The sequence below is a fragment of the Mauremys mutica genome, chromosome 4 (assembly GCF_020497125.1).
Source record: "Mauremys mutica isolate MM-2020 ecotype Southern chromosome 4, ASM2049712v1, whole genome shotgun sequence".
In the NCBI taxonomy this organism is placed as follows: domain Eukaryota; kingdom Metazoa; phylum Chordata; order Testudines; family Geoemydidae; genus Mauremys; species Mauremys mutica.
The window spans coordinates 55,758,155-55,778,370 of record NC_059075.1 but is presented as its reverse complement, the minus strand read 5'-3'; the positions used below and the strand labels follow the sequence as shown (position 1 = coordinate 55,778,370).

The following is a 20,216-nucleotide window of genomic DNA, read 5'->3' as shown; positions in this document are numbered from 1 at the left end:
ACTCTCCAAAGTCTGATGCATGTCAGCAGACACCATATGACAGCAATTTAATGAAGTTAAAAACTGACCTGATTCTGATGGCTCGAGTAGCATCTGTGTTGTATAGCTTTTGATTCTTGTTAGTCTATTTTTTTAAAACATGAATTGGGTGTTCTGGTGAAGAATAACAGAAAGGTGAAGGATACAGGAAGGAGAACTCATTAATGAAAATACTTTATGAGCTCTATTTCTGTGCCCCCTAATATCCAATAACACAAAGGGAATTGAAACCATGGTAGCCTTCTTCATATAATTTACTTGAAATGAAGTACATAATATATAAAATACTTGGGGTTTGGATGGCTAAACATTTAGCTTCTTTACTATTTTATTGTGTTTTTATTCATATTTTTCACATTTTTTCTCTTTTTTTTGAAACCCGTTGTTTCTATTATTTTAACACAAGCATTTTGCAATTTAGGCTTGGTGTCATCCTGAGTGGGGATTATTATTACCTAAAAATAGTACTTTTCTCAAATAGTATGTTTGACCCAGTAGTCAAGAAGGAAAATCATTGGGGCGGGTGGCGGGGGAGGGCTATCCAATTTGTGACTGAAAAGAAAGATATAGCATTAAGTCAAAGGATATTTTATCGCAATGATAAAATACAGTTCTGTTAGGAACACCCAACTAGGGCTAACAAGATTCAGTATAACATTTCTGCAAACTTTTCAAATGTGATCCTCTTCTAAGGTTAAAAATCTAGTTCTCAACTTTTTTCAGGAATTGATATTCTTTCTGGCATTACAATATTAGAATAAAAACTAAAACAAACTGTTTAACAAACCTTTATAGAAAAGACGTATAGAATTTATTAGAAAATGTTAGTACTTATTTATATTTTTAGATTTCCCTATAGATGTAACGGAAAGCATATCCCTTCTATATAATTCTGTAGGATTTTTTTTAATGTGGATATTACATTCTATCAGTTTATAGAAAAATGTAAATAAAACTTTATAGATCTAATCCTTATTAAACCCCAAAGGATTTTTCCTTAAATGGACAGATAGCCCACAAAATAAAGTTTCAAATTTCAAACAAATCCACAGGAAATTGGAGGATGGATCTTTGTACTGTACCGAAGCCTGTTACAAAACAAACAAAAACATTTTGTAAGAGTCTGGCATGCAGATTTGGGGCTTGATCCAGGTCACACTGAAGTCAGTAGGGGCTTAATCACTGACTTCAGTGAAAGAAGAATCAAGCCACAATCTAACAAATATGTGTATCTGAAAAAATGCCCCCTTTGGAGCATAAATGCATAGACCACAAGTTCTATTATATCAGAGGCTTGCTAAAAGTGCTCCATGGAGCTCTGGCTGATCACATGGTGATATCTCTCCTTTTTTCCCCAGCTGTTAAATTGTATTAAAAGAAGCTAAAAATGCATTAAATGCTTTCCTAGTATTACTTTTCTACATAATGCTGTAATTGTCATAGGAATGCTCTGTGATTGTGCAATCCAACCTCTTCCTCAGTTTACAATCATGAATAGGTGGCATCCATGAGACAATCTCTCTGTCAGTAGTTTGCATGATCAAAAAGCTTCAAGTATCCCATCTCATATGGAGATACCCTCATTCATAAACCAGCTGATTTGCAGATTCATGTAAATTATTAATAGAACAAACTTTTTAGTTCATCTAGTCCCTCCCTTGCTTGTACGGGATTGCTCCAACACCATCTTGCCTAGTGCTTTGTCCATTCGTGTATTAAATATCACATGCAATTCAGAGACATTCCATTTTTTGGATCTCATCATAATGAATACACTGAAGTCACAAAAATTAGACAGATGAGAAAAAAACTGTTGGATCACAAATGCAAGATATAGTCCCCAATTGTGAATGCATTGCATACTGTGAAAGGACAGCGTGTCAATGGTAATAATATTACAATAATGTTCATCTAAGTAACTTTCTAGTGTGTGTTATCAGTATAAAGTAAAATTATTGTCAATGATAAAACAGTATTTTTATAACTATAACCTCATACTAGGGGTGGCAATCTTAATCCATTACATAGCAATTAATCAAATAATATTAATACAGCAGAGTCTTACAGAAACTTGGCAACATGATACAATTGCTCCAAAAAGCCACTTAAAGATTATTTCCACTTCATAGCTTACCCCCACTATAGATGTTCACACTTCTGCTTCACTGCAGGTAGGTTAGGTTAATTTCTCAGATCGGAGAATTATCTGTCTTCCTGCACAGAAAATGGATTGTTTTTGCTAAGGAAACTTTTATATTTGAACTACATAAGGTTATAGAATAGTTCATCATCTACAAGGATACTATACAACAGAAAACAGTTGGATAAAACTGAACATCGAATCTGAGGTTTCTCTAATACAGTGAGATTTTTATATTGAGTGAAACAAAGGGAAAAGACGACCCTGTATAAACCCTTTTTTTTTATTAAGGAAATTTAAACTTCTGGGGCCTAATCTGATCTCAGTTATACTGGTGTAAACCCAGAATTATTCTACTGACTTCAGTGGAGTTACTCCCAGCTTACACCAGTGTTAGAGGCTGCGGGAACTATGGGATAGCTACGGGATAGCTACCCACAGTGCAACGCTCCAGAAATCGACGCTAGCCTCGGACCATGGACGCACACCACCGATTTAATGTGTTTAGTGTGGCCGCGCACACTCGATTTTATAAAATCTGTTTTACAAAACCGGTTTATGCAAATTCGGAATAGTCCCGTAGTGTAGACGTACCCAGAGATCTGAATTTGGCCAGGATATTTTCACTCTTGGATACTCCATACTCTGAACACAAAGTGCTGTATTTGTATGCTCTTTGGGACAGGGTCTTAAGAACATAAGAACGGCTGTACTGGGTCAGACCAAAGGTCCATCTAGCCCAGTATCCTGTCTACCGACAGTGGCCAATGCCAGATGCCCCAGAGGGAGTGAACCTAACAGGTAATGATCAAGTGATCTCTCTCCTGCCATCCATCTCCACCCTCTGACAAACAGAGTCTAGGGACACCATTCTTACCCAGGAATCTTCTATTCTATGTTTGTACTATACCTCAAATAATTAGCCCCTAACACAGGTTGTTTCCTTTATGTACTACCAGGATACAAGTTAATAAATAATAAATAATATTACATATTATATTTTATTATAAGTGTCAAAGATACTGAAACTTCAGAATCATGTTATTAATTTGCCTTCCAACAAGGACTTCAGTGTACCAAAGTAGGCAATAAACACAGAGGGAATCGTAACACTGAGGAAGCTTCATTTATTTCTGAAAAATAGTCTAATTTCATCCCTAATGTAACATCACTGACATCATTCTGTTGTATCAGGGATGAATTTAGCTCAATATTTGCATTCTTTTTTTCGAATACTATAAAAGCAATTGATTGCTAACTCAGCTGGGGCAGAGGCCTAAACCATGGGGATCCAGGACACACAACTTGATATACTGCTACGGTTATATCTTTAAATCCAGATTCAAAATTGGAAATTAAAATGGGGCCATTTAAAGAAGCTTATGTTTTTTGAGGATTTATCACACCATTCATCTTAGATGCACATTGCTGATGATGCTCATAGTAGATAACATAAATATCCACAGATATGGTTACAAACAACATGTCACATATATTGGAACGTATATGCTATCAGAATTGGTGTTGGGCAACAAATACCCTGCAATTTAATAAATTACCAGTCTTGGGGCTGTTTTTATCTAGGCCAGCTAGCAACACTCCTGCAGGGACCATATGCCAAGTGAGGATTTCTGGAGTGGGCCATGCTCTGGCTATGCCCTCTCTCTGTCTCCTGCACCAGGGGCAGAGAAAGAGAGGGTGTTGCAGGGGCTGTGTCATTGTGTCTGTCACCTCCAGAGTGCCTTCTAGTGTCTGGTGCGGTGTTAACATAAGTGATCTCTCTCCTGCCATCCATCTCCACCCTCTGACAAAAGGAGGTTAGGGACACCATTCCTTACCCATCCTGGCTAATAGCCATTAATGGACTTAACCTCCATAAATTTATCTAGTTCTCTTTTAAACCCTGTTATAGTCCTAGCCTTCACAACCTCCTCAGGCAAGGAGTTCCATAGGTTGACTGTGTGCTGTGTGAAGAAGAACTTCCTTTTATTTGTTTTAAACCTGCTGCCCATTAATTTCATTTGGTGGCCCCTAGTTCTTAAATTATGGGAACAAGTAATAACTTGTCCTTATTCACTTTCTCCACACCACTCATGATTTTATATACCTTTACCATATCCCCCCTTAGTCTCCTCTTTTCCAAGCTGAAAAGTCCTAGCCTCTTTAATCTCTCCTCAAATGGGACCCATTCCAAACCCCTAATCATTTTAGTTGCCCTTCTCTGAACCTTTTCTAATGCCAGTATATCTTTTTTTGAGATGAGGAGACCACATCTATACGCAGTATTCAAGATGTGGGCGTACCATGGATTTATATAAGGGCAATAAGATATTCTCCATCTTATTGTCTATCCCTTTTTAAATGATTCCTAACATCCTGTTTGCTTTTTTGACTGCCGCTGCACACTGCATGGACGTCTTCAGAGAACTATCCACAATGACTCCAAGATCTCTTTCCTGATTAATTGTAGCTAAATTAGCCCCCATCATATTGTATGCATAGTTGGGGTTATTTTTTCCAATCTGCATTACTTTACATTTATCCACATTAAATTTCATTTGCCATTTTGTTGCCCAATCACTTAGTTTTGTGAGATCTTTTTGAAGTTCTTCACAGTCTGCTTTGGTCTTAACTATCTTGAGCAGTTTAGTATCAGCTGCAAACTCTGCCACCTCACTGTTTATCCCTTTCTCCAGATCATTTATGAATAAGATGAATAGGATTGGTCCTAGGACTGACCCTTGGGGAACACCGCTAGTTACCCCTCTCCATTCTGAAAATTTACCATTTATTCCTACCCTTTGTTCCTTGTCTTTTAACCAGTTCTCAGTTCATGAAAGGATCTTCCCTCTTATCCCATGACAACTTAATTTACATAAGTCTTTGGTGAGGGACCTTGTCAAAGGCTTTCTGGAAATCTAAGTACACTATGACCACTGGATCCCCCTTGTCCACGTTTGTTGACCCCTTCAAAGAACTCTAGTAGATTAGTAAGACATGATTTCCCTTTACAGAAACCATGTTGTCTTTTGCCCAACAGTTTATGTTCTTCTATGTGTCTGACAATTTTATTCTTTACTATTGTTTCAACTAACTTGCCCGAAACTGGTGTTAGACTTACCGGTCTGTAATTGTCAGGATCACTTCTAGAGCCCTTTTCAAATACTGGCGTTATATTAGCTATCTTCGAGTCATTGGGTATAGAAGCTGATTTAAAGGACAGGTTACAAACCATAGTTAATACTTCCGCAATTTCACATTTGAGTTCTTTCAGTTCTCTTGGGTGAATGCCATCTGGTCCCGGTGACTTGTTACTGTTAAGTTTATCAATTAATTCCAAAACCTCCTCTAGTGACACTTCAATCTGTGACAATTCCTCAGATTTGTCACCTACGAAGGATGGCTCAGGTTTGGGAATCTCCCTAACATCTTCAGCCATGAAGACTGAAGCAAATAATTCATTTAGTTTCTCCGCAATGACTTTATCATCTTTACCTTTTGTATCTCGATCGTCCAGGGTCCCTACTGGTTTTTAGCAGGCTTCCTGCTTCTGATGTACTTAAAAAACATTTTGTTATTACCTTTTGAGTTTTTGGCTAGCTGTTTTTCAAACTCCTTTTTGGCTTTTCTTATTACATTTTTACATTTAATTTGGCAGTGTTTATGCTCCTTTCTATTTACCTTGCAAGGATTTGACGTTCACTTTTTAAAAGATATCTTTTTATCTCTCACTGCTTCTTTTACATGTTTGTTAAGCCATGGTGGCTCTTTTTTAGTTCTTTTACTGTGTTTTTTAATTTGGGGTATACATTTAAGTTGGGCCTCTATTGGTGTCTTTGAAAAGTGTCCATGCAGCTTGCAGGGATTTCACTCTAGTCACTGTACCTTTTAATTTCTGTTTAATTAACCTCCTCATTTTTGCATAGTTCCCCTTTCTGAAATTAAATGTCACAGTGTTGGGCTGCTGAAGTGTTCTTCCCACCACAGGAATGTTAAATATTATATTATGGTCACTATTTCCAAGCGGTCCTGTTATAGTTACCTCTTGGACCAGATCCTGCACTCCACTCAGGACTAAATCGAGAATTGCCTCTCCTCTGGTGGGTTCCGTATCAGCTGCTCCAAGAAGCAGTCATTTAAAATATCGAGAAATTTTGTCTCTGCATTTCATCCTGAGGTGACATGTACACAGTCAATATGGGGATAATTGAAATCCCCCACTATTATTGAGTTCTTTATTTTGATAGCCTCTCTAATCTCCCTTAGCATTTCATCATCACTATCACTGTCCTGGTCAGGTGGTCGATAATAGATCCCTACTGTTATATATTTATTAGAGCATGGAATTACTATCCATAGAGATTCTATGGAACATGTGGATTCATTTAAGATTTTTACTTCATTTGATTCTACATTTTCTTTCACATATAGTGCCACTCCCCCCCCGCAGTCCTCCCCTGCCTCAGCATGACCTATTCTGTCCTTCTAATATAATTTGTACCCCAGAATGATTGTGTACCATTGATTGTCCTCACTCCACCAGGTTTCTGTGATGCCTATTATTATCAATACCCACCTTTAACACAAGGCACTCTAGTTCACCCATCTTATTATTTAGACTTCTAGCATTTGTGTACAAGCACTTTAAAAACTTGTCACTGTTTATTTGTCTGCCCTTTTCTGATGTGTCAGATTCTTTTTTATGTGAATGTTTCCCGTCTGATCTGGCCCATACTTTATCCTCTTCCATCCTCTCCTAAAACCTAGAGAATCTCTATCAATAGACTCTCCTCTAAGAGAAGTCTCTGTCTGATCCAAGTGTTCCTCTGCAGCAATCGGCTTTCCCCATCTCTTAGTTTAAAAACGGCTCTACAACCTTTTTAATGTTAAGTGCCAGCAGTCTGGATCCACTTTGGTTTAGGTGGAGCCCATCCTTCCTGTATAGGCTCCCCCATCCCAAAAGTTTCCTCAGTTCCTAATATGCAAGTGCTGTGAAAGACGAGAGTTCCCCCATGGCAGAGGAATTCTCAGGTGTCTAAAAATCCAATTGCTTTCTTGTCTTTTAATACTGATAGAACTAATATCTAGGCCAAAATATTTAAGGAAAAATTAGTAATTTGGTTGCACAGCATCTTTTAGTGTAATAATTTCCCTGTTTGGATGAATAATGTGTGCATGAAAATATAGTGACTTACTGGCGTAACACTTTAGTTCCAAGCAGGGATGAATATCCCTTTTTATAGCCGAATGTGTGTGTGTATGATGGTTTATAAAAATAGGGTTCATTCCTGAAGGGTCAAAGCCAAATTTAGCCTGGAGTACAACTCATCTGGAAATCTCAAATTCCACAGTGACACCAGTGCCCATCAAGTATTAAAAGCATTAAAGTAGTGTAACCAGCATTCTTTACACCAAATTTTGCTGTTAGTTACACAGGTATAAAATCTGGAGTAAATCATTTGATGCTTTCCACCTGTGTATTGAAAGCAGAATTTGACAGCCAGTATGTGTGCACAATGTTTTGACAGGAGAGAAGGAATGCAGCAAGAAAGCCACTAACAAGAGGCCGTAGGATAAAGCAGGAGGCCAACTTTATCTTACACCTTTCTTTTCTTACCACAATCCCTCCTCTCTCCATCACTATGAATGATTAGGTTACGCTTGTTTTGAACAATCACTGAATACAAAATCAAGTCAGTTGAGACAAACTTCTGTGGGGGATAGCTTGCATCTTCCTAACTGTTTTGTAAAGCTCCATGCACATGTCTGATACTATAGAAATAATAATTATTAATAGAGCTGATAAAAATGAGAGGTATTTTTTCACAGAATGTTGTTTGTTTTTTTCCCTGTTACTCCCCTTTTCCCATATTTTGTTTTTTTCATCTTACTACTGGAAAAGGGGAAGATAGGAAGAAGAGAGGGAGAGAATAAAATAAAAATCAGAAAACCAAGAAACTTTGTTTCAGTTTTTAGTGAAAGGTAAAAAAATGGAAAAATTTGACAGCTAAAATGTTCCTCAATTATTTTCATTTTGAAAAAAGGCCATTTTTCATGTTTAAAAAACTGAACAAATATTTTGACCAGCTCTGTTCACTATTCTTTATTGTTAACAAATGCTAATGCTAAGGTTCAGTATTTTACCACTTTCATCACAAAAACAATTGACGTTTCTGTCACAGCTGAATTTGGCCCCTAATGTTTGCAGAAATCAATGGGAGTTGTGTGCGCAAACGACTGCAGAACTAGGCCCATGGAGTACAAGTGGCCAGGGCTGGTGCAACCCATTAGGAGACCTAGGCGATCGCCTAGGGCGCTAGCATGTGGGGGGCGGCATTTCGGCGGTGACTGCAGCGGCCGGATCTTCGGCCACCCCAGTCATCATCGGCATTTAGGTGGAGGGACTTGGGGCAGGGAGACGCGAGGAGGGCTGCCTGCAGCAAGTAAGGGGGGCGTGGCACGCAGGGGAACTCCCCGCCCCAGCTCACCTCTGCTCCACCTCCTCCCCTGAGCACACCGACCCGCTCTGCCTCTCTCCCTCCCAGGCTTGTGGCATCAAACAGCTGATTGGCGCTGCAAGCCTGGGAGGCGGGAGAAGTAGAGCGTCGACGACGTGCTCGGGGAGGAGGTGGAGCAGAGGTGAGCTGGGGCAGGGAGCTGCCGCACGGCTCCCCAGGCCCGGGGGAGCTGCCGCGGAGGGGGGCACATCAGGGCAGAGCGGGGGAGCTGCCGTGGAGGGGACGCCTTAGGGCGGAGGGCTGCTGCAGGGCTGGGGGGGGGATGCTCAAGGTGGAAGTTTTGCCTAGGGTGCGAAACATCCTTGCACCCACCTTGCAAGTGGCCTACATTTTAGCTTGTAAGAGAGATTCTTAAATAAACCAAGCCAAACAATACATTTGGTCCTTGGAGAGCTTCTTTCTTTTATTGTGAAATTGACCTAATTGTTGTAAATGATCTAGTTTAACAGGTAGTGGAACCTGGTTCCTTAAAATCAAAAGCAAGTCAACAAAAAAAAAAAGAATTCATATGGAAGACTTTTAACAATTCCCTGAGCAGCATGACCCTTGATATTAGCCCTGAAGGCTGTTGTACTGCCACCAGCCTCACCACCAGGGAAGACAGCTATACATCCAGATGCTGCTGATGGAAAAAATATGTTCCCAAGACTCAGCATCTGCTTCCTGAAACCAACTAAGTCTTGTGAGAATGGTTAAGAATATTCTGAGAAAAGAAGGGGCAGAAGAAATAATACTGGGTCTTTGAGGGAAGAAATGAAAGAAATACTAATATTTGTTTGTGTGACTTCCTTTAGCTGGAACAAAATTACATACAGGTATACCTTCACATTACTGCAGTACTGATACCTAACTAATCAGAAGAGAAAAAAAGCAAAGATCCACTCAAGCATGCAAATAGTATGAACTCATCTGTGCACCCACAGTTTAGCATGCAAATCAGGTCACGGCACATTCAAAAGCTTACTTCTGAGTTAAATAGCTGTTTTCACATGCATTCCCAATTTGCATGTACAGTCATAATAACTGCCTGTGCAAATGCTGAAGCATGTCCACACATGGGGGTTTTGCTGACTGAATATAGTTTTCTTTTTAACAACTAGCCACTTTTTAAAAACCTCAATAGAGGTATAAAGCTGCAATCAAATAAAGCTGCGGTCATTTTCCAGTTAGGTCACATAACTTTATGAAAGAGATAGTACTCAGATCCTCACAGCAGAGGAATATAAGAGAAATGAGCAATGACATAAATCCTTCTTCAAATTTCTTGTGGTTTGTGGAGTATAAGAGAACTCACTGCATCATTGAATGCGTTTGTTGAGGCCTCAGACTGGGGGGAAGGCACTGAAACACTGAAGTTTGATTGATCTGATTTCCATGCCATGCTACCCTGCACAAATACACCATGCCAACTATCGAAAGATTGTAGAGCTCTTTCTGTGAGACACAAAGAGAATGGCTTTGCCTTGTATTCTAGAGCTGCCCACTGCCCATACATATGCAACCTTCTGTCCAGACGAAAAAAATTGAATACACTACATCTCCACCATTCAAGGACTATGCCTCCTTATTTACTCCCTCCTCAGTCTTCTCACCACTAAGATACTACACTATTGAGCAGTGACAACATTTCAAACCTTCCACTGGCTGTTAAAATTGATCTACTATTCTGTAGCTCTACACATCTGATCACAACTAGAGGAAAAATGTTATACACAACTGCATACCCTATGCATCTTTTATAAGTTGCCTTTGATTAGCAGCCACCTTCACTTTGGACTTCATCCAAAACTACTGAAGTCATTGCTACTCTTTCCATTGACTTCCATGGGCTCTAGGAAAGGCCCTTAAGTAGACAGAGCTTTATTATACAGTTTCTAGTAGAAGTCACCCTCATTTAGAAACTGTCATAAGGGTTAAAAAGACTAATGTTTTGGCAAACATTTATTAGCTACATTCAAGAATCAACTCTTTCCTACTCCAATTACATATTAAAAATCCTATTCAATTATAAAGCCACAGGGAAAGTAATTAAATGTAATACAAGCTACAGCTTCTATACAAGGATACAAAATATACTGCATGAATAAATATATCTGTGCAGATGTATAATTTGACTATGTGTCAGTTTATATGTTTGCTGATGTTTATGTCTGGGTCTCACTTTGTCCTTTGCTCACCATGCATAGTCACATCTGTGTTATCATTATCTGAGATATTTGTTTTAAACATGAATTATAGTGTAATATTATTGTTTCCTCATTTTATGTTACTTATAATTTTTATGTTTATAGTGTAGGGTTATATTGCAATATTTTAATGTTTGGGGCTCTTTTGACTAAGATTATGTTTTCTCATAAAGTAGATTCTAGTAAGATACATCTCTGAAAGCTCCAGGAAAAAGAGAGAGGCCTAATGGCTATGTCACTGAAAATAAAATGCATTCCATTGCAAAGTTGATTTTAGATCTTCTTCTCTCCCTTTTGGTGGAAGGTCGTTGGGCACAATATCCACAAAGTGATCTGACTGAGCATGAAAATCAGGTTACATTTCATCTTTTGACTGTGCTGTATTCATTGCTCTGTCACACTCTCATGCACTGAACATGGTATCACCAAAGTGAACATGCAGAGGCAGTTCTACTAATGATTATGAATGCTGAGTCTGACATTGTTGCACACACTTTAGTGCTTTGTGATTAGGTGATTTAGTTGCCTTGTTTTCTTGTTTTGTTTTGTTGGTTTTTTTTAATTACTTCAATGTACTAATAAATTACTTTGTGCCTTTCTGCTATAATCTTGTGGGATGATAATGTTTTTGTTACCTGCTGATAAGACCATACTTTATAATTATTTCTGTAGCTTTCTTCATATATAGTCCCAGAGCACTCTATACCATCAATCATATGTTCTATTTTAAATGGCAACAAATAAAAAAGTCTTTAATTTGAGCTCAGACTGAGGTGTGGTCCTCATTTCGAACTCCTGACTGCACCTGATGGTAGGAGAGCAATGCTCTAATGTCTTCTCCCACATGAACCTCTAAAATGCAATAGACAACTGATAGGATTGACATCAACCTCCAAGTCAAATGTTGGCTCTGTTAGTATTTTGCTAGCAGTGGAATGTCAGGTTTGCATTGCCTCTGGCCAACTACAGGTTAGATTTACAAAAGCGGTCAAGGGATTGGGCACGCTGGCCCATTTGATTAATTTCATATTTGACTTTCCTTTAAAGGCAAATCCATGAGCAGAATTCACTGTAGGCCTTGACTGGAATAATTTATGCTCATCACGTCACCTGTGTAGATGCAGTAGGCCTCTACACTGCTAAAAATAACAATGTAGACATGGGAGGCCCTGCTTGGGTGTGCAGAGAGCTGCGCAGGGCTCATACCCTACAGTTCTGGTGTGTCTGTTCTCTATTTGCCCAAACAGTGCCTCACCATCTACATTGCTTTTTATACCCATGCAAGTTGGACATGCAGTATCTGTCCTTGACACACCACCATAAGTATAGATTTCCTCTCAGAAACCCTCCATGGCCTCCCAGCACCCAAAGCAAATCCTGATCTACCTTGCAGCTTTAGTTTCCCTAACTCAATTCAGTGAGATTTCCACCCTTCACCCCAGGAATGAGATTGGCTTAACATTCATGAGATTTTTAAAAAAAAAGTAATATATTTTGGTTCTTTTTATTTGCCTTTTGGTTTCTGATTCTATAGGGTGCACTCAGGCATGTTTTCACTTGAGTCCAGGAACTGGGGCTTTAAGAAAAACAACAAATATGAGACATGGGGTAGATTATAATTTCTGCATTCTAAGGGGACAAGCACAGTGGAACCCCATCATAGACTGAAGTGAACCTTCACTATAAAATTGGACTTAAACTTGAAACCTGCAACTCTGGATCAATAGAAACAACAGTGGAGGTGTCAGTGGAGGCAGGACTCAGGTGTTTTTTTTACCATACTTTCATCTAACTCTGTTCAGAATCATAATTTGTGGAGTTGAACTAATGAAAAACTGTAGGTCCTAGTTTTCCTCCTGTGGACACAACCTACATAAAGCTCAACTACAAAAGGAGCAAATGACCATTGTGACTCATTGAAACAATTTGAGACTTTTAAACCACTTCACTATACTCCATTGTGTTACACTCTTACCATACTTTAAGTCACATAAACTTTTTAAATTAAATTTTCCCTAGGTTTAGTTTGGTGCTTTTACTTCAAATAATATATTTTAATCGTTAAAAAAACCTACAAATGTATATACAGGTGAACAAAAACAAAAGCCGAGCCTCCGGAGAAATCTGAACGACAAAGAGAAAACACTAATGGTACGGAGCATCCTTAATTCACTTTGAAGTTAAGAGGCCATAGCTTCAGCTGGTGCAAATGGCCATAATTCCATTAGAGTCACTGGAACAGCATCCATTTACACCAGCTAAGGATTTGTCCCAAGATGCATTCCCCAATTTGTTTGTAGTACACAGATCAAACTTATTAATGTGTATCTATAGATAGAAGGTAAAACCAATAGAGATTGTGACACTCTGATTTCACACAAACACTGATAATGTGGCATATTTCTTGTTGTTCTGTCTGGAAGCACTTTAGAGAAAAAAGGAAAGCACTTAAGAATATTAATCACTGTGGACCATTTCATTACATTGCAAATGTTATGGTGGAGTGACATGCGGTAGCTTGAAACTATTACATATTATACAATGATTTAATATAACAGCTCTTATATTCTATTTTGCTTCATTACGCATTGCTTGCATAATCCATAATACATTTTAGGGAATATGCTTACAGTGTTTGATTCAATTTTTTTTAAAGAAAAAACCAAACCACTGCATAAGTCTCATTGTATTTGTATGTCAAGGGTACCATGACAATAGGAAGATTTGTTACCCAGGTTTACAGCATACTGTCATGTGCTATTTTAACTTAGGACCTCATGTGCATCCAGCTGCCAGAATCCGTCCTTTTCATCTAAGGATCTGTCATTGCCATGCAAGTGTAACAGCAGGGACTTGGACTCAGTTTCAAGTTAACATTTCCCTGTAACTGTGATATCACCCTGCTGCTCCAGCAGCACGGGAACCATCTTCAGCTTGAACTCAGGCTGTCTCTTCATAAAGTTTTTTTCCTTCCTAAAACTTCCCTATTTTGCTATCACTGTTTCAACTCCACTGAGGATATCAACAGAGAGACTGCTAGTGGTCCATGCACTATTCATGTTTTAAGCACCATTACTTAATTTATATTACAGTAGCACCTAGGAATCAAGGATTGGGGCCCCATTGTGCTAGGTACTGTACACAGAACAACAAAGGCAACAGTCCCTACCCTTGTGAGGGTGTCAGATAAGATATGGACATAACAGACAGAGTGGGTGAGGGCAGGGAGACGAGGTAACAAAATGAAAAATGTTTAGCAGCTATGCTATGCTTTCTAATTGGTGTGGTGGGGTAGTCTGCCCCTTTCAAGATAGTGGTGCCTAGTAGTCAGCCCAGCCCATCACTTGGTGTGGCCCTTTAAAATTGTGAAAGGTCCGATCTATATATAAGAACCTAAGATTTTATGGTAGAGGGGAAGCGGTCCTGGGAATAAGTGGTGCTTGGCAGGAAAATCCTTTCATTGTGTCTTTAAGTACCCGGGGCCAGAACCCTTGCAGAGAGGGTGAGGAAAGGTTCTCCTCTTATCTGACCAATTGGAGATGAGCTGGGAGAAAGGAACCAGCATAAATGCTGCCTCCTCCACCATAGTGGGGTTGACACCATCAGGAGAAGGCTGCCTGCTGCACCATTTGAGCCTGATCACTTATTTGGGAAAGGTTTTCAACTGAGGGAGAAGCTGATTGATGCCTTACATGTGGTTAACTCACTGACCAGCTCCAAAGAGGAGAGTAGGGGAATCTTGGTTTGGGAGATCTGACCAGATTCTTATATGGATACAGAGTAAGGTGACCTGGGGCAAATAAAGTGAGTTACACATGGCAGAAAGACTTACTAAATCAGACTCCATGAAGGAGGTACATGTCTTGATCCAATTTAGTCAAGGTAAATGGTAGAAAGAACCTGAGTGGGCCCTGAGTGCAATGTACCTGCATGGTCAAGAGGGTCACAAAAGAGTGTGCTGAAGGGCAGTGCCCCATGACACCCTGCTTGGGCTTGTCCACATTTGGGAGCAGTTTCAGATCAGCAATCAGAATAGCTGCACTAAGTGTAGTCAAGGCCATTCAGGGGTTTGCACCAAGTGAGTTACTCAAGGTTTTTCCCGACTTGTAATTGGGATAAATCCCAATTAGTACAAACTCCAGCTGGCCTTCCTTCACACTTAGGGGTCAGCATCAGTACAATTACACAGTTACATGCAATGCTGAATCCGGCTATTCCCACGTGCAGACGTGGTCCAGTGACTGTTGCCTTCTGTACATTAGACCTCCCACTATTGCTTCCACCAGTGTGGTTGAACCAGTAGCAGAACAGTGGATAACTTTAGAAGAAAATTCTAGTATCCTACTATAGACAAGGGCACTAGGGTCGTCAACAGTTCCACATCTTTGAAACCAAAAATAAAGAACAATTACCATTACAGTTCTACTCTACAACTTCTCAGTTCCAAAAGGTATATGTATTCAGGGCCAGCTCCAGGCACCAGCAAAGGAAACAGGTGCTTGGGGCGGCCAATACAAAGGGGTGGGATTCCATCCGCTACTGGGGTGGCATGTCCGGGTTTTTGGCAGAGAATTCGGCGGCGGGTTCCTCAATCCCTCTCTTCCAATTTGAGCTGCAGCTGAAGTGCCGCCGAAGAATGGAGCGGCGTGATTGAGTGCCGTCAATTGGCTTTTTTTTTTTTCCGCCGCTTGGGGCAGCAGAAAACCTAGAGCCGGCCCTGCTTGTATTTATAGGGCATAATATGACTGGAAGCTGTGTTTTCAGGTAATGCACCTCCCCATTTTCCCTACTGCAAGCAATAGCTAATCAACCACAAGAGAGCAAAATATGTGTGTATTTGTAGGAATTTTTGTTTACTGAAAACTTAATTTTTTTTGTAACATGGCTGAGCATAAAGAGCCCCCAGTAGATTATAAGAGTTTTAAAGGAGTTATTGTTGGCTTCTAGAGTATAGCCTATTACACTGATGTTTTTAAAATAAAATCTGAGGTAGACTTTAATTGTTCCAACAAAGCCATTAATTTGTCCTTTTCTGAGTTTGCCCATTACACCATAATGGATCTATTGGGTGAATGGTGTGATCTATTTGATGAGACAAGAAAATACAAGGTGACAAGCCTAGTGCAAACTAAGACAGGAGCAATATAATTAGCTGAGTGCTAATATCACACCACATTTCTTTTTAGAATCTAGAAATGCCATGAACTAGAGGAGAAACCTGCTACAATTTGGTTTGATAATAGACTAGAATGGTTTAATAATAGAATAAATGTTCAACAGACATTCACATTTCATGTGAAGTGCTCTTGGCTCTTAAGAGTCAAGAGCTCTTCACGTGAAAGTAACATGTTTCTAACCCTTTCAAAGATGATCGACTGAAAGAGCCTTAGTAATAGCTATAGAGGGCTGATGCATTGTCCTGAGTCATCCATCCACTTGAATTATTCTCAATTGACAGATAATTCTGCATTTTCCTGCTGCTGCATTAAAAAGCCTAAACACGATGGGTCAGATCCTCATCTGGTATAAACCAGCATCCAGTTACACCAGTTGGGGAGCTGGCCCAGTTCTTCCAAAACCTCCTATTTGGTTAAAAATCATTCACTCTTCTGAGATCATTTTAACATTATCCACCAGCCCCTCTCTAAACATTGAAAACACTTTCATACGAGTGCAGAAGAAATGCCACAAGAGGTCTGCATGAAGCAATGAACAAATATGATACGTTTTACCTGTAACACAAGGTCCCTCTTAGACCATTTTGTCACTGATGCATCAAGAGAGAGATGACAAGCCAGTTTCAGAAACCAATCATAAAAGGGGCAACTGGCTAACAGCCTGTCTGAGCCCATCATTGTTTATGTTCCCTAAGAAAATTTCCCACAGGTAGCAACACCCTCTCAACATTTCCAGCTTTCACTGGCCTGCTATGCTATATGAAGATGACAATTATTCTGTAAATTTTGGCATACTAACCATTACTCTTTGATCCTTTCTTATTGTGATTGGTCTTGCTCTTCTGCTAATTTCAATGCCATATGTTATGGGCCAAATTCTCATCTGCATCTCAACATAGTCCACTGACTTCAATGGAGTTACATCAGTTTACATCATGTGAGGATCAGACACAAAAATATCTGTAACATCCAAAGTCTAGTAACATCAGGAGGATAGGGGCAGCTGGTAACCAGCCCATATTTAGGTTGCCTAACATTTGCCATTATAAAGAATTCTTATGACTTTCTTTGAGAAGCATTAACATCTCCATTCTTTGCCGCAGGCCTTTGATACTCAGCAGTGAGAAACCCCTCAGGGCTATAGCAGAGTCTTTTCTATATCCCATGAAATACCATTCAGATTTAGCTGAGTGGTAAAGTGTTAAAAATCACTGGCATGAATCAGGAAAATATGGGCAGCCTGCAAAAATCACTGAACATTCTAGCTCAAATCATTGAAGCAACAGCAGCAGATGCTGGGAAGACCTAGGAGTAGCCTGGGCAGCTGTAAGGAACATCCATCTGGCCTCAGCTCATGGCCCCAACATCCCAACCCCCTACCATGGGAACAATAAATGGAGCAGGAGTTCCCCCAGCTCCTCAAGAGGTGGGGCAAAAGAGAGAAAACTGACCTGGACTCCAACTGAAACACCACCACTCCCTCACCCCGAGACCCAGCACATGGCACTAGCAGCACACCTCTCCCTTCTGGGATAATAGCCTTTTTTGTTTAATTAAAAATACTTTTTTCTTTAAGAAAAAAATCACCAAAAAATTAACCAACCCTAATTGTAATATTAATATATCTGATGCCATTTTACTTTGCCATGGGACCCCTGCCTCATTCAGTGCCTGGTTGGATGCAAAAGGGGGTTGAATTAGGTTGGAATGGACAATTATAAATCTGGCATTTTGTAACTTTCAAGTACTTGACTTTGCAACCATACATAGATTTTGAATGTAATACATTCATACGTGATGTATTGTCTTGTGTCGTCATCAATGTAGATGCCTGAGTGCAAAGGCGGCAACAGATCCCTTTTTCTTCTAACTCTTTTTTAACCAAGTGTATATGGCTCCTGCATACACTAGTGTTTTATAGCAAAGTTTTTCCACTATTGCAAAGATTGGTGTCGCTCCACCGATGGTAGGAGCCCTACCATCATCAATGTAATTGTGGCTGCTGACATTTTTTTTTAAACCACAAGATATCTCTGAGCCAGGTTAGATCCCAGTATTAATTGCCTATGTTTGTAGGAGTCTTGTCTCCTATCTTTGCTGCCACTGGTGTAGCAATGGTAGTTATTGTTCGTCAGAAAGCCACTACAAACCAGTGCTGGTTAGTGACCTTTGTCAGATCACTTAATCCCTTGCTCCTTGTAACCATCTCTAAAATGGGATTATCGACTTACTTTTTAGGGATGTTCTGAGTGTTAATAAAAACAAAGGAATTGCCATACTGGGACAAACCAGGCTTCAGTCTAGTCCAATATCCTGTTTCTCACAGCAGCCAATTCTAGGTGCAAAAGATCCTGCAGTACAGAGTTATAAAATAGTTTGCCCCTAGGAAAAACTTCTTCCTAACACACTTTAGTTAGAGATTGACCTATGCCCTGAAACATGAGGGCATAGGTCAATCTCTAACTAATCTTGAGGGTTTTTTTTTAAAATCTTATTATTTTTTTAAAACTCCTCAGAATTGCAACTCTGGATATTCTTTAGATCCACTTTAACATCTGATCCTTTTTTGAGCAATGGTTTTATAGTGTTTTTAGGTCTTCTCATGAAAAGTGCTATAGAATAGACAATATAATTGTTTTTTTCTCTGTCTGATCTACTCTGACATAGTACTATCATCACCATAGTTAGTGAGAGTATTTATTTATTGTACAAAATTAATTATGTTAGGCAGAGAAAGCTGACCAAAATAATAAATCTTGCAAATGAACTATTTCTTGAAAATCTACAAACACATTAAGGAACAGACTAGGAAAACCATACAAAGTCAAGCAATATGTATCTTAACAGTTATATATTACTAGCAAACATCATAAAGTAGTCACTGAGGACATAAAATGGGAAAAGTTAAGATATGCTCCAGAAGTTATTTTGCAAAAATTGTTTTCATTTTGAGGCAAAATGAGAAAAGCTATTTTACCACAAGACATTTCGGGCTGCAGATACAGTGTATGTGTTTTGTGGGTTTACTTTACTTTCAGGGTGGCAATTACCTTTACAATTGCTTGTGCATGGAGAAGAAAATATACCCCAAATTGCATGTGAACTCTTGAGATTAGTGCATCATTTCATGGACTGTTGAACTTGACTTTCATATATATGTTTTCACAGCAAAAACACATAACACCTCCATGCTGTCTCCTAAATATTCAAAGAGTTTGTATGTATAGTTTGCCATCCAACTTCCATTAAAGACAATGGGAGTCGTGAGGCTAAAATTATGAGCAAATCTTTGAGCATTTAAAGGTATATGTCATTGTCTGGACTTAAAATTCATCACTGTGCTCATTCATAGCTATTGGGTGTTAGACATCCTCACAGTGTTACCTCTTGCTTGTATGGGAGTGGAGTTTTCTATATGGAGAGTACATACACACTCAGTGGGATACTTTAAGTGCACAAATGGCAGTTAAGCACCTAACTCATCCACTTTCAATGGGAGCTCGGTGCCTCACTGCCATTTGTGCCTATTGAAAATCTCCCTTTAGGCCAGTTCAACACATGTCTCTACATGAGTGGAGTCCTGCCATAATCCACTCACAGGGTGCATCCACACTAGGGAAAAGGGTGGGTTCTTAACTGGTGTTAGCTAACACATGGTAACTACCATGGTAAAATCCACTAGGCAGTTCATAATTTTTATGCTGGCTAGTAGGTCAAGGTAAAGACTGGGGGGACCTTTGTGTTTACCTCAACCTGGTAACGTGTTAAAATTACAACTATCTTCTCTTCACTAGAATTTTACCTCATGTTAGCTTCTATGTGTTAGCTAGCAAAGATAAAGCTATGGAGACCAACATGCAGGATTGAGGGATCATTATGCTGAAATAGCTGGACTATTGTTAAGGTTGCAACAGAACTTTCAGTTTAACAGGATATGATACAGCCTCAGACAACAAACTGAGGTATTTTGGTATGATAGAGTTATTTCTGTCTCTGATAAATGTTTGACCTTTTAATAGAATGTTAACAATATTCTTTACTAGAAGAGGGTAAACGTTACAACACATTTTCCATGAATATTCATTCACATTTTTAAATGAATTCTCTTTGACATGGTCATGTGCCTTTCGCATTTACTTTCCATGAACGCATGAAG

The 20,216-nt window shown here is 39.3% G+C and overlaps 1 long non-coding RNA gene across 1 annotated transcript in view; it reads right to left on the bottom strand.

Moving 5' to 3' along the window:
* Positions 1-1,097: 1,097 nt before the first annotated feature.
* The window catches only part of LOC123370360, a 50,144-nt gene continuing 31,025 nt past the window's right edge, over positions 1,098-20,216 (bottom strand). The window contains exons 3-4 of the long non-coding RNA XR_006579383.1: positions 2,174-2,253; positions 1,098-1,127 (exon numbers count right to left, since the gene is read on the bottom strand). This is a non-coding gene — a long non-coding RNA (uncharacterized LOC123370360). The remainder of the gene's footprint in view (positions 1,128-2,173; positions 2,254-20,216) is intronic.